This window comes from Tursiops truncatus, chromosome 5, assembly GCF_011762595.2.
Source record: "Tursiops truncatus isolate mTurTru1 chromosome 5, mTurTru1.mat.Y, whole genome shotgun sequence".
NCBI classification, from domain to species: domain Eukaryota; kingdom Metazoa; phylum Chordata; class Mammalia; order Artiodactyla; family Delphinidae; genus Tursiops; species Tursiops truncatus.
The window spans coordinates 64,475,841-64,502,587 of NC_047038.1; the positions used below are offsets into that span (position 1 = coordinate 64,475,841).

The window sequence follows — 26,747 nt, forward strand, 5'->3', positions numbered from 1 at the left end:
CTGATATATACCTACAAACTATGCCAAAGTATCAGCCCCATTTTCTTGATGGAGAAACTGGATGATCATGTGCTTAAGCTCAAGATCACAATTACACAGTGATAAAATTGGAATTATAATTTAATAAAGGAACCTTATCTTTGGGATGATAGTCTCTAGTTTAACTTCTGTTTGACAATAGAGTCCATTTATATTCAAGACAAAATCTGGGCAGTCCAAATAGAGTAGAGATCCAGATATCTATAGCTTTTTAAAAATTCTAAAATTTGTGTGTAAAGAATATTTTTCATTTGCTTACTTTCTTGAATTTATGCCAAAACAGATTTAGAAAGTGAACTTTCCCAAACATAAGCTTACACAGTCTTTATGATGATGTGTAAATGCTCTTCCTTTCCTCCAATTTCAAACTATATTTGCAAGTAATAATATAGTCTATTATTACTATGCCATATTATACATGAGTACATACTCTATGGGATATGTTCTTATATTACCTTCTGGTGGTATGTCAAATAGTAGTCTATAAGAATATCATAGGTCTCTTTGTAAGAAAAATGACAAATTGTCTGTTCTGAAACAAAGACTCTGAAATAGAGTGACATAGTCAAACATTAGCTTCAGTTTTAGGTGTGACCTTCTGATTTTGTTTGGTTAACATTAGTCATTTCAGTTCTGACTATGAAAAAATATCTGCTACCACAGAAAAAAACCAGATCCTGTTTAATGTTGATGTCCTTGTATTTCATTGCCAAGTATCCCAAGGCAATAGTTACAGTGAAATAGCATTTGGCCAGAAATACTCTCAATGCTGAATAAGCCATGGGTTACTTTCTTCTACAAATGTTTAAGTTGAATGCGGGTTATTTTTGAAATTAAAAATATTTTTAAATACCAAAACAATACGACTATAATAGGCTCTTTGTGAGAAAAAAAATATAAAAGAAAGTAAACTTTATAGTGGGAGGCAAAGACGATATGCATGAAAATGCAACTTTAAACTAACCCCCAAATTATATTTTTTTATTCATTACATGTTTAAATATTACTCTCCCTTTACTACCTTTGGTCTTCCTCTGGTGATATTTGGTTTATTATTATTATTATTTTGCATACAGTGAGAAACGAAAATGATAGTTTAAAGAACAGGTCCTTCTAGCAAAAGTATGGCTAAAGTTAAACCCTAATACTCAGTAGCTTAATTCTTATTATAAAAACTTGGACTCTATTAGAAATGGGGCCATCGGAAAGAGGTCCCTTTATAACAGAAAAAGTCAAATTCACTTTCCATTATGAAGTGATTTTAGACATTTTAGGCTATTTCCACTTTCTTCTACACTGTTTGAAATGTATTAGAAAAATTAAAAGAATATGGTTTATCTCATTAGGTATAATTGAAGCTTTTCAAAGGCAGGGACCTTTATTTTGGTATCCCCAGTGCCTAGCACTGAATGAAAAAATATTTCAATAAAGGAAAAAATTAATGAAAGAACCAGTGAATGAGCACTGCCTTTTATAAGAAACATGGTAGGATAAAGCTACAAAAAGAATTTTAATATTATGTATAACTACCAGTAAATTGCTCTGGATATGTTTTTCTATTTATACTTATCTATTTATTTAACTTTTGTGGTTTACCTGCATTTGGAACTGTGTACAAATAGCCATGCCAAGTACTGTCCAGGGTCTGTCGACATAATCAGAAGGAGCACACTGAAGAATGGATAGGTCAGCTTTGGTACAGGAGCTGGCATTTCTAATACACAGTTCAGGCATCAGCAGTGTCAAGGGGAAAAGCCCCGCCAACCATTGATTGATGGACTATATCGAAGGCTCCCTAGACACTTCTTGGTAAAGCAGGCACTGGTCAGGCAGCTGGAGAACTTCCATGACTTTTTTTTTTGCCTGAGCCGATATGCTTAGCTTCTACTGTATTGTCTCAGGGATGTGGTAGCGATTTTCTGCCGCCACAAGGAAATAGGCACACAGACAGTGCCTGACCATGAAGGCAGTTTCCATATGCTCTCTTATGTGCAGGTGTTTTGAAAGGTTGGGTGTTACACTGCTTCAGCTCACACAATGGGATAGGGTCCTTTTCTCTCTGGTATTTCCCTGCTCCCGAGCAGTTCTCTACCATGCAGTAGTGGGTCTTAATGACGTGGAAGAGAAATCACAAACTAATCTGATACTGAATAGAATACAGAAGTTCACAAATGTCTATGTAGGAAATCTCCAAGTTTCTTGATCCAGTAGTGTCACTTACCTATCTGTCTTGCCACACAGGCAAGCAACCTCTTGTTCAGCAGGGAAAAAGTGGGGAAGCAGCACTGGGACCTCTGGTTTTAGGGGAGAAAAAAAATCACTATTGCCGTCTTTCCTCCTTATTCATATTTCTTCATAATTTCTTTTTCTTAATTATTTTTTTCTCTTTCTCATCTTAAATTCTCATTTAATATCCCTGGTTTTCAAATGTAAATACCTGGTTACTAAGTACCCCAGAGTAACTTATAGGAATAAAGTACTACTGATGCTACTGATTAGTAGCTGTTTGCTTTAATCCTTGTTTAAATAACACACACACACCCCCCACTTTTTACCGGGTATTCACCACTTGAACAAAATGTAGTAATATATGGTTTTAAACTAGGGAAAGGAAGAGAGTTTCTCAATTACAAATTATTTAAATACTAAGTTGCTAATTTTTTCAAGGTAGAATTTGCAGAGTTTTTTTTTTTTTTTTTTGGTGGGGCGGGCATAGGGAAGTTGCTCTATTCTTAGGAAAGATATTTATTAAAAGAAGGAGAAGAAAAGAGGATGGAGGGGAAGGAGAACCAGTTTTCCCAGTCTCTATAATTTAACTAGGCAGTTAAAGTTAACTGGAAATTTACATAAAAGTTACATAGAATATAAAAGTTATACAGAAAGCAGAACTTAGTTAAAGAAACTCATGAAATATAGACTGAAATTTAAGGATGGAAATGAACAGAAAATATATCTCCAGAGTTTTCCTGAACCTAGGGCATTTAGAATAAAACGGTCAAGTGTCAGGAAGCTTATGATTTTTCAGGTATAATAAACTCCTGGGACTATTGCTGGAGATGTAATTGCTGTTCACGTCTCACGCAGTCTGTACTTTCCTTGTGTGCACTTGGAGTTAATATTTCTATTGAAAACTTAGCATACCAGCAAAAACGCCCCTGATTTACGCTAGTCATTTATTCTCAGTCTCACAGGGAAATACTGGATATTCTTTGAGTTAATAAAGTATGAAATGATTTTAATGCTTCAAGGGAAATATAGTACACCAGTCTTGCAAACTGTTTTTAGAAAGTGTGGCTTAGCTTATCCCACCTGACGTCAGAAAACTTAATAAGCTTAGTTATTTCCTTTTTCTCTAAGTCGCCTTTTATGGTAAAGAGAAGATGAGGACCCAGAGCAGCAAACAGTTTATGTCTGTAAACCAGCCCCCATGAAAAACAAGAGGGGACTGACTGGGTCACAGTGTGTTTCTCATAGGTCCTGAAGTCAGAGTCTTAGTAGATAAACAGTAATTTATTTGAGATTTGGATGCCCAACTGCCAATACTGGGTTCTAATGTTGAGGATCTAATTCATGTGCAGAATCCTGCAACTATGAGTTATGTGAGTGGGGCGATGTTATCTCCAAGCCTGTCAGAGCAGTGAGTGCAGGGCAGACCTTTGGTCCTGGTGATACTGGCAGCTTACACCGCCTGGTAGTTTCTTCTTCTCAAGATTCTGCAAGCGAAGGCTAAGCAGACCTTCACATTTTACACTGTAAGCACATTTAGGTTCTGTTCACTGTAAAACAGAACTAGGATTAACTGTTTTGGAAATACAGTTTGCCCACATAACTGTGGCTAATCTAGTTTGGTTTCTCTAAAGCAGCACCAAGAGAAATTTATTTTTGTACGAACATAAATAAATAAAAATTTGCTGTAGCCCAAAATTCACAGTCACAGTGCATGGAGTGACCTCTCTTCCCCTCTGCTGCCAAGTGTATGTACATATAACACACACACACACACACACACACACACACACACACACACACACGAACACAACACATACACACACACTCCCTTTTTTCTTCTCAGCCTAAAATGCTATCTACCTCTGCTGTTCTTTTTTTTAACATCTTTATTGGAGTATAATTGCTTGACAATGGTGTGTTAGTTTCTGCTTTATAACAAAGTGGATCAGCTACACATATACATATATCCCCATAACTCCTCCTTCTTGCATCTCCCTCCCACCCTCCCTATCCCACCCCTCACACCAGTCAGAACAGCCATCTTCAAAAAATCTACAAACAGTAAATGCCGGAGAGGGTGTGGATAAGAGGGAACCCTCCTGCACTGTTGGTGGGAATGTAAATTGATATAGCCACTATGGAGAACAGTAAGGAGGTTCCTTAAAAAACTAAAACTAGAACTACCATATGACCAAGCAATCCCACTATTGGGCATATACCCTGAGAAAACCATAATTCAAAAAGAGTCATCTACCACAATGTTCACTGCACCTCTGCTGTTCTTTTATTGGGGATTTCATCAAGCATGTTTGCATCAAAATGCTTGCTGATCCTGGCCACTGCCTCACAGCTCTCACTGCTATATCCTAGTTATAAGAGCTGAGCCTGCTGGGCTGTTAGTTCCCCAATTGCTTCAGCTTTCTCTCATCTGTCTGTTGGGAAACCACCAAAGCCTACACGAGAAAGAAAAGTGAGTGAGGATGAGCATACATGTGAATATGTGTGCCAGTTGCTTAACTGACACACACCTTCACTGAGACATGATGGGATTGAAAAGTACCTCTTTAGAAGGAAGCCTGGCCCTTACCATACACCATATACAAAAATTGACTCACAGTGGATCAAAGACCTAAATGTAAGAGCTAAAACTGTAAAACTCTTAGAAGAAAATATAGAGGAAAAACTGCATGACATTGGATTTGGCATTGATTTCTATGACACCAAAAGCACAGGCAACAAAAGAAAAAAATGGATAAATTGGGCTACATCAAAACGAAAACTTCTGTGAATCAAAGAACACTGTAAGCAGAATGAAAAGGCAACCCATGGAACAGGAGAAAATAATTTCTCAAAATATTAAGGAATTAATATGCAGAGTATACAAAGAACTCCTACAGTTCAACAATAAAAAAGCAAGCCAACCAATTTAAAAATTGGCGAAGGGCTAAACAGGCAATTCTCCAAAGATGATACACAAATAGCTAATAAGCATAAGATGCTCAACATCACTAATCATTAGGAAGATGCAAATCAAAACCACAATAATATACCACTTCATACCTGTTGGGATGTCTATGATTTAAAACAACACAGAAATAAGTGTTGGCAGGAATGTGGAGAAATTGGAACCCTTGTGCATTGTTGGTGGGAATACAAAATGGTGCAGCTGCTGTGGAAAACAGTATGGCAGATCCTCAAAAACTTAAACATAGAATTATCACATGATCCACCTGTTCCACTACTGCGTTTATACTCACAAGAATTGAAAACAGGGATTCAAACGGATATTAGTACCACCCATGATCACAGCAGTATTATTCACATAGCCCAAAGGTGGAAATAACCCATATGTTCATCAATGCATGAATGGATAAACAAAATGTAGTATATATACAAAATAGAAAATTATTCAGCCTTATAAAGGCAGGAAATTCTGGCACATGCTACAACATGGATGAACCATGAAAATATTATGCTAAGTGAAACATGCCAGACCCAAAAGGACAAATATTGTATAATTCCTCTTACATGAGATACCTGGAATAGTCAAATTTATAGAGACAGAAAATAGAGTGGTGGTTGCCAGGAGCTGGGGGGAGGGAGGAATGGAGAGTTATTGTTTAATGGGTACAAAGTTTCAGTACAGGAAGATGAGAAAGTTCTAGAGATGGATGGTGGTGATATTTGCACAACAATGGGAATGTATTTAATGTCTCTGAACTGTACACCTAAAAATGGTTAAAATGGTACATTTTATGTTATGCATATTTTACCACAAAAAAAAAAAAGAGTCATGGAAAACCAGCAGAGTTAATATATGGAATGAAAGGGAGGAAGGAATGCAGATCTTTAAGAGAAAATGGGAAAATGATTAGACAAATGATGTTCTAGGTTTTGCAGCTTTTTTCTTCATATTTACGATTCAAATTGCAAAGAGAGGCAAATGATCAATATATTGGCTTTTCAACTGAGACTTTTCAAGTGTGTGAAATCTAGTCAAAACGTGTCCTTGTTCCAAGATTAAGATTAGAACTAGTCTGAGGTATTATTACAATTCCTTCATGCTTTTAGATTTTGGAAGTTGTTCCAACATATATGTAACTTTTTTTTCTGAGTACAAAACAAACCGGTATTACAAAGTGGCACAAAATCTGAGTAGAAAGGAATCCAGCAAATATTTATGAAGTAGCTACTGTGTGTTAAAATGCAAGGGACAGTCTGCTTCAAAGAGAGAGCAATGGCCAGTGGCAGACTTTCTTGCCAAAGTTTGGCCCAGTCTCCCTGACATTGCTCAGTAGTTGAGTCAGACAATTTTAACATTCCTGGTGGATGTAAGTGGTAATGGCGAAGCATAGCTAAATATTCATAAGCTTATTTACTCCTTAAACCTGTTTGGTGTGTTCCAAAGTTTGAAAATCTGATTAAAATTCATGAACAGTACCAGTACTAGGACAGACTTTCAGTGTATGGGTGGTGAGATGACGATTAGACAGAACTCATCTGTAGAAACGATCACTTTAAAATCCTAGTCATGACTCTCCAAATTTCTGTGAAGCCCACTGACATTCCTTTGCTTTGGGGGTCCTCGGCCTTTGCTATTTTATCTATTACTTATGAATATAGATGTTAGAGCTAAAAGAAACCTTAGAGGCCATCTTGCAGGATTTTCCTATTACTTTACTTTTACATTTTAAAAGATGATTAACTTGAAATTTTTTCCTAGTATTTAACGCAGGGAAACTTTTTTCTCCTAAAGAATTGGTGTGCTTTCACTGTGGGATAATGGAAATTATACAACACATCATGTTGTTCAAAGTTTAGATATCTTTTTTTTTTTTTTTTGTTCTAAGTTTAGATATCTTTAATTGCTGTTTTCACTATTTTGTGTACTCACATATTTTTACTAAAAACCACCTCAGACACTCTTTAGATATAGACAAATTGAACCTCTCACTTTAAAGAAGAAGAAACAGGTCTTGAGAAGTTAAGCGACCTATCCAAGGTTAAGTATTTTTGTTTGTTGTTTGTCTGGACTCACCAACTGAATTAAGCTTCTCGTAGACAAAGAAAAGCTCTTTTGTTCCCCGGAAGCACATAGTACAGAAGTGAACACACGCAGTCGTAATGAATGCCAAGTGAATGAATGCAAGCCTCATAGGTGCTTTCCCCCATGAACAGATCTGAGAGATCAAGGTGGATGCAGTGTCGATTGGATGATACTGTCTTCTACTTCAGAGACCTGGTGTTGGTTAAGGCTGGGCTGGGCCAGGGGGAGGGAACAGATTTATACTTCCTGAGCTTCTGTAGAAATATTTATAATTTTACATCTTCTCAACGTGATAGAATTCAATCTGTTCATGTGTGTAGTGGTATGAACACTGTCATATATAATAGGTGGGGATGGGAAGGCAAATATAATTTGGTACATTTCTGGAGGATAGTTTGACAACATCAAGAGCTTTACGGTAGTCATTAAAAGCAGTTCCTTCTCATTAATTCCATTTATAGAAATTTACCCCAAGAAAATAATTGGAGACATGAGTAAAATTTATAGTCAGGCATGTTCACTACTGTGGTATTTATAGCATAATGTAATGAACATATAGCATGTATTTATATGTGATGTAACAAACAATGTTCAGCAGTATGGAAATGGCTATAAAAATTACAGCACAGTTGTAGGCTAGAATACTTATTTCATGTTCTCAACTCTGTTAACCTTGTTAAAAAATATTTTAGAATATATATGAAAATTTTTTAAAAACTTTAAAAGGACTAAATATACTATAATGTTAACTGTGGCTACCTTTCGATTGTGGGATTATAAATAATTTTATGTTATTCTTTAATTTCCAAGTTTCCTTTAATTAATATGCTTTCAGAAAAAGAAAAAATATATAGAAAAATATATAGAAAAAAATAAATATAATTAAAACAATTAAATATATATAATTAAAACAATTTTAGCTCTCCGAGTCCCTGAATCCAGAATCCAGCCTAGAGGATATGAAAAGGGACTTCGGCGGGGCATGGGGAGTTGCTGGGCAATCAGTGTCACCAGTAGCCCCTCCCTAACACACAGGGATCTACTGCCTCTACCTTTCAAAGCTAAGTGAGGGCCATTTCTGTGGCCGGGAGGGCTGCCCATCCAAGGTTCTGGGTGAAGCTGATACGAGCAGCTTCTTTCTTCTATGCCCCCATCCCTGCATAGCATACATAGGATTATCACCCACCGAATAATAATACCTTCTGTCTGTGGAGAATTATATAGTTGTCACAGTATATTTACATATGTTGTAATTCATTGGATTGCCATGATTTGGAGAGTCTAACATAACAGTAGTTATTTTTACCTCATATGACAGGTGAGGAAACAGAAATTAGAGAAGGCACAAGGATTGTTCAAGAACATACCAGTTTCTTCTATAGCTTGTACAAAGGACCCTTCCTTGCATCCAAAATTTCGAAAGACAACTCTGATTGAAATACCCTTGATCTTTTTTTTTTTTTGTGAGGGAGACATTTATAAGCAATGCACATTTTTCCTTAATTCCTAAGATGCTCACATAGCAGCAGCAGTAGTTTTTCCTCTTGGGCCACAAAGATGTAAACAACAAAGAAATAAGGATTTCATACTATCGGTTCAAAATGGCTTACCAAATGACTTATCAAGTTCTATGTACTACTAACGTTGCGACACAAACATACACCAGGTACACATTGTCTATACAGCAGACATCTTGGTTCATAAGAATGAAAATTTAACGTTTTCCTTAAGTGAAGAAGAAAAGGACACCAGCGGGTGTACTTACCAAAAACCACCAATTTGATTTGTCTGGTCCTTTACACAATGTTGAATACGAATATGCAAGGAGATTCAGGCAGCTTCCTTGGGATTTCTCAGTTCAATTTGTGGAGCGCCCTTTGAGGCAAATCCTAAGAGGTAAAAAAAAAAATTGCTAGGAATGTTTTCTATTTGAATATAATTTTCGTATGTGCATTACGAATTTGGGGCCATTTTCTTCAAAAAATGAATTACTATTACTAATTAACATAGTCTCTACAAACCAAGAAATGTAACCTTTTATTCCTCCTTCTATCCTTGAAAAGACAGGGAACAGTAATAAGAAAATGACCAATTTCTTCCTTTGTTTTATTTTCCCCTGTCTTATTTATCCGTACCCGACCCTGCCACCGACTCCAAAATGCACAACACAATGTTCAGGAATGAATACACATGTAGCTTATATTTTATGCTTATAGATTCACAAGAAGAAGAGGTGGTGCTCTTTACAGAGATGACACTATCTAGCTCCTGGACTCCCCCTGCCCCATTTGGGGGCTTATGCCACACATCACTATGGTTCATCACATTCTTGCCTGCAGAATCCAAAGAGGGTCTCAAAAACCACTGCAACAAGCGCTCCAGCCAACCACTACCAACTGATTAGAAGTGGTATAAAAGCAACTTGTTATTCTGCCCTAAAATGAAGAGTTAAGACTCTTCTGAGGATGTTCTTTGCACGGACTACTATAAAAAGTAGGATTTGGGATCCTAGGATAATCTTAAAAATCATGATATAGAAAACATTCAGATTATGAAACTTAAGTTCAAGATAAGGGTATTTTGGATGAGACGTTAAAATATATCCTAAGCACAAAATTTTTACCTGTATTTCACATCTGAAAATATAATCTACCAAACTTCAGGAATATCCTCTCCTCACTATGGAGAGCCCTCATTAAGCCATCTGAAGATCCAGATGACTTCCACGATTCAATATGGCACAGTGGCTGCAACACCAGACTCGGAGCACCTAGAAGACTGGGATTTTAACTCTAGCTCTGCCATGCCTTGTTCTGTGTTCTCAGGCAAATTATTTTACCTGGCTGAGCCAAAGTTTGCTCCCCTGAAGAAATAAAAGAGTTGGATTACCAGTAGTTTTCAAACTGGTTTTTTACTATTTGTTTTGTTTTCCTTCGTTTTTTTAGGTGTAGCGTCCTTTCTTCCACCAAAAATTTACCTAGATGCAGAAACAAACTGATAAAACAGGAGCTGGCTAAACTGGTGGTTGGGGATGATATGGGGAAGCATCTCCACCCATTCTGCTCCATCATCCACGGGGGCTGTATGGAAACACCATAGGATCTTTAGGACCACAGAGCACAATTTGGAACCTGCCAATTAAATGGCCTCTAGGGACTTCCCTGGCAGTCCAGTGGATAAGACTCCGTGCTCCCAATGCAGGGGGCCTTGGTTCGATCCCTGGTCGGGGAACTATATCCCACATGCATGCCTAAACTAAGAGTCTGCATGCCACAACTAAGAAGCCCGCATGCCGCAACTAAGAAGCCCGCATGCTGCAACGAAGATCCCGTGTGCTACAACTAAAACCCGGTGCAGCCAAAATAAATAAATACATAAACAAACAAATAAATAAATGGCTTCTAAAGTCAGTTACAGCTCCAAAATTATTCTGCCATAACTATCTCTATAATGCAATGACTGGCAAGGCATTCAATGGGATTCATAACTTTATGGGAACACAAGCAATAAAACTAAATCAGGGCTTCCCTGGTGGCGCAGTGGTTAAGAATCCGCCTGCCAATGCAGGGGACACGGGTTCGAGGCCTGGTCTGGGAAGATCCCACATGCCGTGGAGCAGAGCAACTAAACCCATGTGCCAGAACTACTGAGCCTGCGCTCTAGAGCCTGCAAGCCACAACTACTAGGCCCACATGCCACAAATACTGAGCCCGCGTGCCTAGAGCCCATGCTCCGCAACAAGAGAAGCCACTGCAATGAGAAGTCCGAGCACCACAAAAAGGAGTAGCCTCCGCTCGCCGCAACTAGAGAAAGCCCGCGCGCAACAACAAAGACCCAACGAAGCCAAAAGTAAATAAATTAAAAAAGTTAAAAAAACAAAAAACTAAATCATACTCCAATAAAGATGTTTAAAAAAATAACTAAATCATGAGCTGGCTTTAATCCTTATTATCAATGATCTACTAAAAAAAAAAAAAAGCCACACCCTCAAATATATCATAGCGTAATTGCTGTTAAACTCTGTACATCTCAAAGCATATAATCCTCACCCTCGTCTGTGAGGTCGATTTTCTAAATGCTACATCCTGGATAATACCTAATGATCAGCATCACAGTGTTTCATAAATAAAAATAAATGTGCAAATTACACAAGCCGTGTCCTGAAATTAATTCTACCCTGTCAAGGCAACAGAATAAAATGTAGACTCCTGCACTATTCATTTACTAGTGAATCCAGACAAATTTATTCAACTTTTCTGAGCCTCAGTCTCCAGATCCATGAAGTGGAGCTAATTCCTTGCAGGACTGCATGGAGAACAGAGAAAATACTTGTAAAGCACCATTCCTGGCACATATTTGTGCAGAATTGTAAGTTTTCTCTCTATAATGGCAAATTTTTTCCTTTGAGAAATAATATCATGGTAATGGACATGTAAACTCTATGAATTGGAAGCAAATTATTAATATATAAATGAAATTATAGGTTTTATATAGTTTTGTGCTAAATCTTAATGATGGGAAGAAGAATTATTCAAGTGCCTTTCACAGCTATTCAAGTAACAGAAAATTTCCCCCAAATAAAACACTTCGGACTATTTGTTTCCAGAAAAATCCGATTTTCCAGAATGCCTCCAAACATAACCCATTTCATAAATATTTAAAGATTATTTTGTCATAAAAATCTTCAAGTGAAACCCACATGCTACTTTCTTCCCGTGGCTTCACACTCCTCCTGACACAAAATTGGGTGTCTCGGGGCACCCTGTTTGAGAAATCGATCTCTAGTACAAATCCTCCATTTTACTGTGGAGGAAACTGTCTTACTGAAGGTCATGTAAAATTTGTGGGGCAGCTCTTAGAGAAAAGAATTATTTCCAGACATAAACTGGGTTAATTAATTCATTCCAACCCCTCACCCATTCCTTGTTGTATGAAAAAGCTATGGATATTGTCCATTATATCATGAAGTCTTTAGGAAGATCAACTGGGGAAATTTTCTTAGATTCCAGTAGAAGAAAAAGCTGTTCTGAGCAGAACACTGGTTTGTTTTCAATTTTTCAGGCATGTGAATCTTAAGAGTTACTCATGGGTCCTTCTTCAACAAATGGTGGGATCTGAGGGCAATCGTTTGTTGGACTTATGACGCCTGTGGCATCATCTTAATTTGCCTACCCTGATTTTTTTACCCTCTCTTCTTTATTTTGTCTACCATATATATTTTTGAAAGCAGTTCAAATCCACTTTTGCAATGAGGCAGGGTGTAAATAAGTATGTGAAATTAATAAATGTATTGTTTTCCAAAGGATGTTCCAATCTAATATCAAGTTCCATGTCACACTCTGCTTCTCTCAACTCTCACGCATAAACCGAGGCTAAAAATAACTTTCTCACCCTGACTCCTCCACCAACAAATGAGAATTCTGTTTCTTAAAAACAAATCCTGGCTTCCCTGGTGGCTCAGTGGTTGAGAGTCCGCCTGCTGAAGCAGGGGACACGGGTTCGTGCCCCGGTCCGGGAAGACCCCACATGCAGCGGAGCGGCTGGGCCTGTGAGCCATGGCCGCTAAGCCTGCGCGTCCGGAGCCTGTGCTCCGCAACGGGAGAGGCCACAACAGTGAGAGGCCCGCGTACGGCAAAAAAAAAAAAAAATAAATCCTTTCTAAAGATAAACCAGTTGCCCACACCCAGGGACGCTAGGACACGGGCCTAAAGCTACCAGGAGACTACCAGGGCAACAGTCTGGTAACAGAGTTCTGGTTCTCGCTCTGCCACCAGCAGTGTGAGACCACCCGTATGCCACTCAGCTTTTTGGCCTCAGCATCCTCACCGGTATAATGAAGCTGCTATTAACACCACATGTGAGAGTCATTACAAGGATAAAATGAGACACTACATTTGAACACATCATGTAAACTGCCAACCATCAACTCCGGCCTGGATGCCTGCAGTAGTATCCCAGCTGACTTCACCCATCCACTCTTGCCTGCTGCAATCAATCTGGCTCTCAAGACAGGCTAAGTGACCTTTTAAAAACACACAATTCGATCATGTCACCCTCCTGCTTAAACCTCTACACTCTCTTCCACTGCCCTTAGAATAAAATCAGTATCCCTAGTAAGGTGTATAGGAAGACTGGCTGCTTCCTCCAGCCTCATCTTGTGTCACTTCCCCCTTAACACTTGCTGTTTCCAGTGCCTTAAACCCTCACCAATGCTCCTACCTAGCCAGCTTGTTCTCATCCTTACACGTCACTCCTTAGAGGTCATCCCTGGAGCCCCTCAAAACATTCCTGAAACATCATATAATCCCTCACAGCGCTTCTCGTAACACTGGCTTGAACCTCATGAAATTGCTGTTTGGGGGGACAAAAACGGTAGAATATGGGCAACTTTATATGGTTTAATCTTACAGTAGTTGGTATAATAGCAGTCTTCTCCAGGCAATTGTAAACTTGCCCGGGGCAGAATCTAGATCTGACTCATTACTATAATCCCAGTGTCCCACACACAATCCTAGCACAGGAGTAGGTGCTTCATACTTTAATTAGTGTGAGGAATTGTTACTACTTTTTTAATGCTAAGCACATAATTTATATATTGTCATTGGTAGTATCGCGTTTTTATTCAGATGCCACTTCTGTGTTGCATAGGAACAAAATGAAGAAATAGAACACAGAAAATCACCTTTTTAAGATTTTCATTTCTGGTGTTTCTGGAAAGAAAGAATGAATTCTAGTAGGTATGATACATATCATCGGGGATAGAATTTAGCCCACTGGTATGGTATCATTTATGGATTTTTTTTCTTTTTTAACTCAAACGTTTCTCACCAAAGGGCAGAAGGAAAACAACTCTCAAAGGAAACCAGATGATTTGGATTTATCTTTTTTTTACAGTTTTTGCCACGTGACAGCAAATCAATTAGGGGGGAAAACTAGCATATAAAAGAGTGCTAGACTTGAAACCAAGGAAGTTAAAAATACGCTTCCCCATGATATTCAAAAAGAATGCATCTAAAACATTCCCAGATCGCCTTACCCAACTATGCCTTATCTTGTGTCCCTCCTGAATTGAACAGAGGAAAGACCAAGTCTAAACAAGTTGGGGTGATGTACAGGGTAGGGGAGGCTTGTGCACAAAGCATGTAACTTAATAATATTAATAACAGCTAATACTCACAGAGTACTTATTAGGCACCAGGCACCGTGCTAAGCATTTCGTGTACCCTGTCTTATTTAATCATTACTACAACCCCACAAAGCAAATTCTATGGTTATACTCGTCCTGGAGATGAGGGAACTAAACAGAAGGAGGGTGCCCATTTGCTCAGGTCCTTTAACTGTAAATGATGAAGCTGGGATTCAACCCCAGGAGGTCTGAGACCAGAATCTGTGCTCTTAATTATTCTGCTCTATGGAAGAATCCGATTGCTTCTACACCCCAGTCTGGAAGAGTGGAAAACTAAAATTTGTGTTATAACAAAAGTGACAAATTACTCTATATGTATTTATATTGCAGCTTCAGAGTCATTTATGAGCAGTCAAAACTGTGAATGGCAAACCCATGGATTTTCAAGGCCCAACACCTAAGAATTTTTTGAAGCATCTCAATATTCAACTTTAAACAGTAAAAGATATTTTCAACTTGGGTTAGAAATAAAGATAGGAGTTTAACTTTTTGGATGAAAAGTAGAGAATGTTAGATACTCATAAATATCATGCGCTCAGAAATACCTCATTACCCAATTTGTTCCCTAGATTCTTGAAAAGCTGGCATATTTGGGGAAGTTTTTGAGAAATCAGAGACCCCATGAAAGGAGTAAACAGAGCCTGCAATTTCACTTTCTACGGTTGTCAATAATCTCTAGTCAGATCTTTCTTGCTAACATTTAATAAAATAATCTACCTCTTTTAGTAGCAAAGAAAACAAACACGCTAACATTCACATCAGAGAAATTATTTTTAAAATTAACGCAAGTTACTAATTCTTTACGTACGATTCACAGGTGGTGGTTATTGATCTATCACTACCCAGCCCCCCTCCATCTTTGTGCATTGACATTTGACCCTTTTTATAATGTGCACCTTGTACCAGTGAAACCTAAGGCACCAGCTAGTTACTCATTAAACCTGGGTGCCAAGGGCTGACTTGTACAAATTATGCTGTTAACTGCCCAGCCTGGCCTGTGTGCAGAAGTGGAAAAAGCAATCATCATAGCTGTGAAATTCTGTCATATCGGCAGAACTGAACTACAAATTGCAGCAATTCGTGCCTGACCTCTGATCTGTGAAGTTAGTCTAAACCTTTGAACCTCAGCTTGGAATTGAGAAACAGCATTTACTTGTACCAGAGAAGATGGCTGCTGTGAATAGTTAACTCCGTGACTGGTTCTTGATCTACATCCACCTCCCCCAAAGAGTCAACCACAGCAAGAGACTTAGGAGGGAGATCTCGAGAGTAGACTTCTCATAAGGCGGCATTATGAACAAGTCTAATATAAGTAGAAAATTTCAGGATGCAAGTCTTTTAAAGGAGCATATAAAAATAATTTTTGAAAAGGGGAGAATCTGAGATAACTGAAATCATTGGGCATTTATACCTAGGGATAATGTGCACTAAAAAAATTCTCTTTACAAGTTAAACAAAAATAGAGTTTTAACTAAACACTAAAATTAACTCTGCTCAATATTCTGCACCGACCTAAATGAGAAAAGAATTTGCAAAAGAACAGATACATGTATAACTGAATCATTTTGCTGTACACCTGAAACTGACACGACATTGTTAATCAACTATAATCCAATATAAAATAAAAATTAAAAAAAAATTTTACCAGATGGTACCATCTCTCATATTACATTTTTAAACAAATACATTATCTAATTTCTGTTAGAAATTTACAGCTTTTAAATTTACAGCTTTTAAAGCCCATATTAAGACATTTCTGGGAAAAAGCAATCATGGGAAACCAGTTAAACTTTTCTTTGAACTCAAACTTACCTTCTGATACTAAACATTAGATGTAGGCTAATGAATAAGTATAATAATATATGTTTTTTTAATGTATACATTTTGTCGCAACATTGATTCATCATACTTTATTCATAATGAAGAGGGTTTTTCTTTTCAGGATTAGCTTCAAATGCTATCCAAATCGCTCCATTTCCAGGTAGAAAGAAGCGAATAAAGATTCTTTATCTCTGGTTTCTTTGAGTTAATATTAGAACAAATCTAAACAGCACATAAATTATAACTAAACTATTCGTTCTAATAAAAGTGAAACTAATTTATGTAGTCTTTAAAGTATATAAACCTACACTTAACTAATTCCATTTTATAAAGTTTACTATTGGTTTGAAAAAATGATTGATACAAGAGAGTCTATATCTTATACCAGCACTTTACTCAGAGGAAAAGTCATTATCACTAACTTCTGTGCAGTAACTCTCAAGAGCTAATTCCATTAATTTCTCATTTTTCCTTACCACATGTCACTTAAAATTTCTTCTTTAACGACTGACTCTGAAATGACTTTGGAAAATAAATGTGGACATTATTGATAAATTCCTGCTTTTTGTCCCATAATTAAAATAGCAGCAATCTATGAAAACATGACTTTTTTTTCCCACCTAGTTTTTTCAAGTTTGTTAAAGTGAAGAGATGCTAGACAAACTAATTTAAAAAAAAAATGTTCTTAGCTTAGGAATTTCGGTTTTGCTGCTGGTAAGACAAACTGTGCAGCATTTGAAATTCTCACAAACTTCCTTTTTTTTTCTTTCTTTTTTTTTTGCCTTCGGTTAAAAACAAAACAGATCATTTGTTTATTCTACGTGATCTAAATTACTTTAACCAACTCCTCTCTTCCAATTACAACAAATAAGGTGTTCCCTACCTTTCCAGTCTTGAAATCTGGATGCAACAGGCTAATGGTAACAAAAGCTTTCCTTAAGCAAACTTCGCTCCTGATCCAGGAACTGCGTAACTCTGTTATACATGGCACACCTCTCCTCATTGGTCAATGAGCTTTGGCCACTTAAAGGCCTTGGGAGTCATTTGCTAAGGGCACCTGAAATGAACTTGAGTGGGTGGTACAGAAAGAAGGGAGGTGTTAAAATTGCCAGATACAAAACGCTCAACAGCAGCCTGAAAATTTGATAGCAAACCTACTGTAACAAATGGATCTGGGGAAGACCCAAGAAGACAAAAGCTCTGACATTTCATAGAGAAGGAAATTTAACTGAAATATTTTATTCATACACCAATACTGACTAAAAGGAAACAAATGATTTTTTTAAATTCACCTTCCTAGAAACAAGATGGATGTCCACTACATTGTTCTGCTTGCTGTAGACAAAGAAAACAGTAATTCTTACTTCACTTGAGTTGTTGAGTTCTAAACACTTTATATATGAACACACATAGAAAGTGCTTAGAAAACTTCCTGGCATACAGAAAGTACTCAAAAAATACTACTATGATTTCTTAGAAATGTTCTATTTTTAGCAAATATTGTTTTTTTTTTCTTTTCATTGTATCTGGGGTAGGTAACTTGGAGTGAGTGTCCTTCATCTTTTCTACTAATCAGTACCAATAATTGGGTTTATGATAAGCCTGGCAGAAAAAAGATAGAGGCAAAAATTATACAAGAACTAAACCCTCATTTTTTTTACTTCATCCATTTGGAACTGGAAATGGATTTATTGGTAACAGGCAGAGAAAAACAGAAGGGACAGAGAAAGAAAAAGGAGTGGTAAAACATGATTCATGCATAATAAAAACAGTCCGTACATAACAATGGATCAGCAGGACCTGAAGCACTTAAGCAGAGTAAATACACTCCTCTTCAAGCAGTGAAGAGATGGAACCCACTCTGGGGGTTGAGTTTGTCAGTTCAGGCAGCTGGGAGACGAGGGGAGAAGGGACCAGAAGATGGGCTGGAGGAGGGTCCCTGAAAGCTAACCTGTGACATCTGGGACCACCTGAACCAGGATTAACATGAGCTCCACAGCGTTCAAAGAGAGGAACAAATCTGAAACTCTTCCTAAAACAAACATTTCAAACTTGTGACCTCAAGTTTTCCCTTAGTTGTTATTCTGTAATTGCGAACCTTATTAAATCCCATAAACTTTAGCAATTTGAAGTAGCCAGGATGGGAAGTAAAAAGGCCAGAGTGACAAGAAAGTTTTAAATCTGTTTATCTACCTATATTTTTTTAAGAGAAACAGTTTTATTACTCCCAAATGAAATAATCTAAAGCTATCAGTACTGACAAGAAAATTATCAGCAGGTTACTTAGTAAAGGGTCAAAATCCAGAACAAGTCTAAGATTATAATCATGTTAAATATTGTATAAAACTAAATTGCCAGGTTCTGATGAAAGGAAAATGGAAGCAATTTTTCAACGATACTAAGGCAGTGTTTCCAAAAAACTATCGACTTTAGACTAAATTCCTTTTGACTACAAAAGGAACCCAGAAAATCTGCCTTGTATATAAGAGTAATTGAGTATATTATATAAGAATTTTTATCAATTCTGGATGTGTGACATGCTTTAAGCATTAGGAAGAATATTTTTGGTTTGGAGGTTTGGTGTATGAATGGGTGTCGGTCAAGTGGGTGACAGAGAGAGAGAGAGAGATAGAGTGTGTGTGTGTGTTTGTTTATGTGTGAATTCTTATACCAACCATTACCAAGAATGCAAAAACATAGGAAACAAACCAACTCAGGATGATAAATTTTAAGAGTAAGGTGGTAAGGACAGGGCAGCTTTTCACTGGATATCTAAAAGCAATCATTAAAACTACCGCCTGCCCTAAACAAAAATGAGCAACTTCTCCCTACTTTTGCTTTGAACAGAGTTAATTTAAAAAATACATATATGGCACACAGATATCTACGGTCTTGGCAAAAACAATGCACACAAGTTATTATAAATGCACACAATATAGACAAGTACACAAAAAAAGTAAAAGTCATCCCTTCTACTGGTAGTGACACTGACTCCTATTACATAGCCCTGGATGTAGGGAGATGTATCAGTATAAAAATTGTGTGTCAGTGGCATCAGAGTAGACACATGTTACATTTGCTGCCTTAACTTCTGATAGCTCTGGTGTGCCTTGGTCATCCCTGGAAGAGCATCCTTTGTTTTTAACAAGGCAACTTTGTTTTTAGAGTGGACTGACAGCAGGCAAATCTGAGATCTGAGACAATAGAGGGAAAAAAAAAAAAATACAGGTGCAAAACAGAAGCTTGAGACAAGATGAGCTCTAAGGTAGATCTGGAAAAAGGAATAAGAAGATTCAGACAGGCCTGGGAGAAGAGAAATTGGAGCATGAGTGAAGACCTGGTAAGAAGCCAGGAAATTGTTATGTGGGCTATTTTAAATATAGGTAATATCTATTAAAGTCCCTTTTACATCCTACTAAGAGAACATTCTTTTTTATTTTCACTTACCTAAAGGCTTAAAGATATAGCCGATGTAAAGATCAAGTAAATGTGTGTTTGCTCTTTATTTAATAGCAGTATATAGTTTTCCAGAAGTAAATTTTACACTATGTATTTAGAATTTCAAAACCTTGCTGAAATTGGGCATTGTATTAATGCATGACTAAAGCATAAGAGGAAGAAACTGCACACACACACACACACACACACACACACACACACACACACACACACACACTGAGGTACTAGTTTTCATCTGAAGAAGTGCCGATTACTGGCACTGATGCCATGTATCTGTACTGGTGGTGTCAGCAACAATAGTTGGTCATGACACTAACTAACCGACATTGGAAAAGTGAGTTCAAAGAGCTGAAGGCATGCAGGTATACATATGAGAGTCCTCCTAAAGAATGTATGTGATAAACACAGAACCCACCAGAAGAATGGCAATATTATAAAAGGATTAACGCCTCCAAGACAGCTTTTGGTTTCCACATACACGCAACATATGCATGCCTTGGCCTCAGCTGCATGCGTTGTTAACATCCCTTTACCCGCCCTCTTCCACCACTACTTTAGACCAAAGAGTCTTTTTCTACTTTTATGTATTCTCTTTCGGTTAATTTGTTAAATATCCCATTAACGGTATCAACAGGAAGAATTAGATAATGGACATTGCCATACCTGGGCTGACGAGTTTATCGTATCTGGACATCAGAAAAGGATCCGAGGGCTTTCATTTAAAAATTTTAAACGTTATCTTCTCAACTGGTACAATTGCTTTAAAGAGTAAAATTATAATAACTAATATTTGTGTATTTCATTCACTCAATCAATATTATCAAGTACCTTCTAAGTGGCAGGCACTGTTCTAGGTACTGGGGCTATAACAGTAAGCAAAACAGACAAAAATCCCTGCCCTCGTGAACCCTATAATCTCATCGGGGGAGACAGACATTGAATGAATAGATCAGTAAAATATATAGTATGTTAGATTATGAAAGAGCTAAAGAGAAGAAACAGCAGGGAAGGAAAATGTGTGTGTGTGGCCAGAGCAGCGGGGGACCATCCTGCACGGTCCCTGTCTTACAAGGGAAAGTATATTTATTATTACTTATTATAAAAATTAAGCTTGGAATCCATTAGATGTCTAGTGGGATACACTCTTAAAGCATATACCTACCCTCATTTAAATCATATGTCAAGTACTTCCTGCTTACATAGTATAGCTATTTAACGTGGACACAGGCAAGGCAGCAGACACCTTAAATACAGTAGTAAGAGCCAGGTACATGGTATTACAGAAAGGAACCCAAGAGAGAATGAAGTGCTTTGGGATGATTGTTTTTTTGTTTTTTTGTTTTTGTGGTACGCGGGCCTCTCACTGTTGTGGCCTCTCCCGTTGCGGAGCACAGGCTCGGGATGTGCAGGCTCAACGGCCATGGCTCACGGGCCCAGCTGCTCCGCGGCATGTGGGATCTTCCCGGACCGGGGCACGAACCCATGTCCCCTGCATCGGCAGGTGGACTCTCAACCACTGCGCCACCAGGGAAGCCCCAGGGATGATTGTTTTGAAGTAAAACGAATTTTCCCCTCCTTTCTCAGGTTAGCAGGAACTTCAGAGGGTTTAAATTGGCCAGGCTGGGCTGCAGTGGGATCTCCTCTCACCCTTACCCTAGCTCACCCCCTTCGCCCCTATTTAATCACAGTCTTTAGGCTCACCCTTATTGGGGATATGCGGGACTGAGTCCCTACTTCTTGGAAATGTTCATCATGACAGGGAACACTGACTCAAGAAGAGAGAGGTGGGCGTGGATCAGATCTACTAACTTTTTTTTTCAGAATCTAGGGTTCCAGCATCAGCACTGCATGAGTTAATCCAGAAGCTTTACAATATTATATGTTAATTATGCCTACTACAGAGCTTGTCTCTAACTTCTCGAAGTGACAGAGAGATTTACCCAATAAATTAAAGTATAACCCTATGCCATATCCAACCAACTCCTTCCTTCCCAAGCTTTACTCAAGCCAGGGATACTTTTTTTTTTACTTTAAAATTTATATTTGTCACAAAAGCAGTCCTTCTAGTGCTCTCCACCTTCCTGTGTCACAGGCAGACATGAGGAGACCACAGACTTCAAGCACCCATGTTTATTACATACAACACTGACAAGGGTACATTTGGGGAAGCAGCCAATGAAGAGGCACAAAGCAGAATCATCACCTAAATTTCCTAACTTTTACTTAAACTCATCACCTCCATCTATAATAAAATCACTGTAGCTAACTTCTCTCTATAGCCCTTGTCAGATACAAGACACTGTTACTAAGTGCTTCACATATATTAACACATGCATCCCTCATAAATATATCTTGCAGTAGGTACTAGTAATGTCTCCATTTTACAGATGAGTAATCTAAGGCATAAGAAATAGAGTAACTTGATCAAGACAAAGAGCTAGCAAATAGTGGATGAGGATTTGAACCCAGGCACTCTGGCTCTCAGAGATCACATTTTACCACATCTAGGTAAGTAATCTTCCTCCCTTCCTCCCTCTCCTTTCTTTCCTCTTAATTACCTACCTCTCTAGCTACCTACCCACCCTTGACCTTGCTGCTCTGAGCCTGCCAGTGACAGGCATTTCTGTACTTACAGAAAACCTTTGGAACATCTGGGGGTGGGGATGGGGGCCTCGCCTTGCGGCTGTGCAGGATCTTAGTTCCCCGACCAGGGATGGAACCCGCGCCCTCGGCAGTGGAAGCGCGGAGTCCTAACCACTGGACCGCGAGGGAACTCCCTTTGGAATAAGATGGTATCTTTGGAGCCAGGGAGGAAAACCTTTAATGCTCGGTGAGTAAAATGATAATTTATAAAAGTCACAGAATCTAATTTAAATCTAAAGACAATTCTCTCCCTAAACTCTTCCTCTATCTTAGGCAGCACTCTTCATTAATTCTTAGAAACCTGTTAGATTTTAAAGTGATCCCTTTCTGCCCCTCTACCATAGCAAACTGTAGTGTCTCATAATTACCAGCCTTTACCCTTATATATCCTGTTGTTGTCTGAACAGACTCTTTATTTTTAAAAGAGGAAGTTCAGAATAAATATTGAATGCAAGTGGAGAGGAGATATCTATTACAAAGTCATAAATAATGTGTAAAATCCAAGCCCCGTGTTCCACATTTGCTAGAGAAAAGTCATAATGTAAAAGGTAGACTGCCCCCGCCCCCCGCCCCCAATGAGCAATCAGGATAATGAGAGCTCAGGAAGTGTGTGACCTTGCAAAGTATTATGTAAGTTTTGCTCTTTAATAATTAAATGGTGTTTTACTAATTTCCTCTAAATTACCACAGAAATCCCCTACCATCCTGGATTTACCAAGTACTGTGCTTTTCCATCCAAACGTATATATTTTCAATAATATTCTGGGACGTACTCAAGCACAGGGGGAGAAGGCAGTCAAAGACCTGGACCCTGATGTGGACTCTATTAACTAGGAGCTAATAATCTTTTTGGAGAGATAATTAAATGTCAAACAATTAAAACATATAAAATACTGGGTGAAACGCAGCATCACCTGCTGTGCAGGCACTAAGTGCTATAGAGTCAGGTAGGGAGTGTTATCAAATTGACCAAAGTCCACGGGCAAGAGCTTCCTGCCAGAGATGCCAGTAGGTTGCATTCTGATTTACAGTCATAGGTTACTAACACGGCAATCACAAACCTCACAACTTTAAAACATGCACTTCTCTGAATCTCTTTACTTTGTGATTAAAAAAAAAAAAACTTCTTTCCTGAAGAATTTTTTTTATTTCAAGAATTGGGTATTATCAACATTGGCATTAACCTTAAACGTAATATATTTTATAAATATAATACCTTAATCAACCAAGAAATTGAATATAGTCTGGGGCTTGAATGGCTGTCAAGGTACTAAATAAGTTATGTTGTCTTTAACAGACTGTGAACATTTTTTTTTTTCTTAAGGAAGCTCTTACTTTTTGAGAACATAGAAGTAGATATTGTAAAGAAAAAAACCTTTTTAATATGGAAATAATAGAAACTGTACAAAAAAGAATCTAGCAGATTAAAACTTTAGCTGCTGTGGATCTATAAACACTGGTTAAGTCATTAATTAGAAACACGAGGACATCTTTAAAAGATCAACTGCAAAGCTGATTAGTTTAGATAGAATGCTAAAATTAGCAAAGAGTGTATGTTCAAGAAAAAGGACAAGGGCTTCCCTGGTGGCGCAGTGGTTGAGAGTCCGCCTGCCGATGCAGGGGACACGGGTCCGTGCCCCGGTCCGGGAAGATCCCACATGCCGCGGAGCGGCTGGGCCCGTGAGCCATGGCCGCTGAGCCTGCGCATCCGGAGCCTGTGCTCCGCAACCGGAGAGGCCACAACAGTGAGAGGCCCACGTACCACAAAACAAACAAACAAACAAAAAAACTATAATATATATGAAGAGCCTTGAAAATGTTCATTCTTTTCACTTGGCAATTATGTCATTAAGATCTATCCTAAAGAAATAATAAAAGTGAAGTTTTCATACAAAGATGCTTATCTCAGAATTCTTTATAATAAATTTAGAAATTATCCAAATGCTTCACCTTGAGGAAATAAATGGTTAAATAAATGGTGGTACAGAAGCCACTAAAAATTATATTATTTGTTCAGTCACTAAAAATTACATTTATGAAGAATTTTAATGTCATGAATGAAGGTTTATGACATGTGAGATAAACAAAATAGTACAGAAAACGTATGTATAGTGTGAGCTCAACTGATACTATAGAAATAAAAACTAGAAAAATATTACAAAATATTGAATGCAGTTGTCTCTGGATAGTAAGAATATTGGTGATTTAAGTTTTTCTCTTTATGTTCTTCTATTTTAACATTATACATGTCTATCTTCAGCATAATTTTGGTTATCAGAAAAATTAAGACGACGTGATAAAATAATCTCTTGTTTTAGCTCCCTTCTCTCCTTTTCAGCCCATCATTAAGTTCTTAATGCCAATTATTTTCCTTTCCTTTCTTACCAATTTAGCTCAACACTAACCATGCACAACCTCTTTGCTTCTCTCCTTTAGCCACTTTCCCTGCTAACCATCCTGAAAGCCGTAGGAAGAACCATCTACCTTAAGTGTGGCTGGGATCACATTACTCCCATGAAGGCAATTTGATGTGATCCTGGTCATCCATAACATTACGAGCTTTTTGATCATGAACTGCAAATCTCTGTTTAACTTGTGACTACAAACCACTGCATAATTTCCCTTTGTTCCTCTCAACCTCGACAGACACACAACCACATACAAAATCCCCAACTACCTTTCTACTTCCTATGTCCGAACAGATCCTTGTTTTCTTTTACAATTCTCCTCCAGAATCATCTTCCTCAGGAAGGCTTCTTATCCACGTATCTGCCTTTCTCCAGATGACTTTACTGCCACATTGCTTCAGCATTCCTTTTTTAATACAGTTGACAATTCTGTGTTGCAAACGTCATTTGCAATCAGACTTGGAAATCGATGAGAATTCCTGTTTCATCACAGCACGGCATAAACTATAATTCCACATTTGAAACTTAAAACTTATACACAAAGTTTAAGACTTTCTCTCGGTTTTGTTGTTATTGTTGTTCATTTACATAGTTGTCATATTTGCATGACAAGCTGATAGCACCTTACAAAATATATCATATCCAAGCCATTTGCTTTCAACCTCTCTCCCTGCCAAGGACATACACAGAAAACGTATGTATAGTGTGATCTCAACTAAGACTATAGAAATTCACTAACTTGGGTGCTTAACAATTGCTCTTGATAAGAATTCCAAACTATTGGTAAAATATTTTTGACTTACAACATGGAGCCATAAATCATAATAAGAAAACTCAGGGACTTTCCTGGTGGTCCAGTGGTAAAGAATCTGCCTTACAAGGCAGGGGACGCAGGCTCGATCCCTGGTCAGGGAACTAAGATCCCACGTGCCACGGGACAACTAAGCCCCCGCGCCACAACTACTGAGCTTGCACGCCTCAACTAGAGAGCCTGCGTGCTGCAAACTACAGAGCCCAGGCACCCTGGAGCCCACGCGCCACAACTAGAGAAGAGAAAACCCACACGCAACAACTAGAGAGAAGCCCACGCACTGAAACGAGAGATCTCACATGCCTCAAGGAAGATCCTGCGTGCCGCAACAAAGACCCAACGTGGCCAAAACTAAATAAAATAAATAAATAATAATTTAAAAAAAGGAATAGTAAGAGTATAAAAGTATAGTAAGAGTATACATGTATGTGCCTCTGCTGTTCTACCATATTTGTTTCAGGTTTCCAATTTGAAATCCATATGTGTCCTTGACACGTCAGTGCTTTGAGAAGCACCTCATTTCTCTGGCTTTGTTTTACAGAAAAGGAAACCAAAAAAATGGCAATGGAGCAACTTATTAACACAGTATGTTTTTAGAAATGCCAAAACTGAAATTATCAGTCCCAGAGTTAGTTCCAAGTGAAACTATGAAAACATTTATATGAAAATCACTTTGATCTGACGTGTTAATGGAAATGTTAGTGTTGATCATGACTCCTTATAATTACTCAAATGGACAATTTTTTAAATTGGAAAAAACACATTACTGTGAAAACATACTTTTATGACGAGGAACTCGACACATCCCTCAAACTTACAAGCACGTGATTAACAGTAACTGCTTATTAAATTTCTTTTGAGTGACTGTCACTAAAACTACAAAATAGTAATAATAATAATTAATTGAAGAAATAGAATACCATTAATGGTACTTACTTCTCTTTCAGAAATGAAGAATTAAAAAATTATGATATAAGAAATCTCCATTTTAGATTCTTTATATGCACATACCTATGTGCCAAAAGACACATCAGTTAATAGTTGAACTTAGGTTGGAGAATTAAATAACTAAACACAGTAGCTAAGATTGAAACTGATAATTTA

At 37.9% G+C, this 26,747-nt stretch overlaps 1 protein-coding gene across 3 annotated transcripts in view; it reads right to left on the reverse strand.

The window, feature by feature from the left end:
- Nucleotides 1–26,747, reverse strand: part of RBM47 (RNA binding motif protein 47) — a 163,735-nt gene that overhangs the window by 26,989 nt on the left and 109,999 nt on the right. For all 3 annotated transcript variants that reach the window (XM_019928292.3, XM_019928291.3, XM_019928290.3), the window contains exon 3: nt 9,081–9,204. The gene's annotated coding sequence lies outside the window, so the exon portion shown is untranslated. The remainder of the gene's footprint in view (nt 1–9,080; nt 9,205–26,747) is intronic.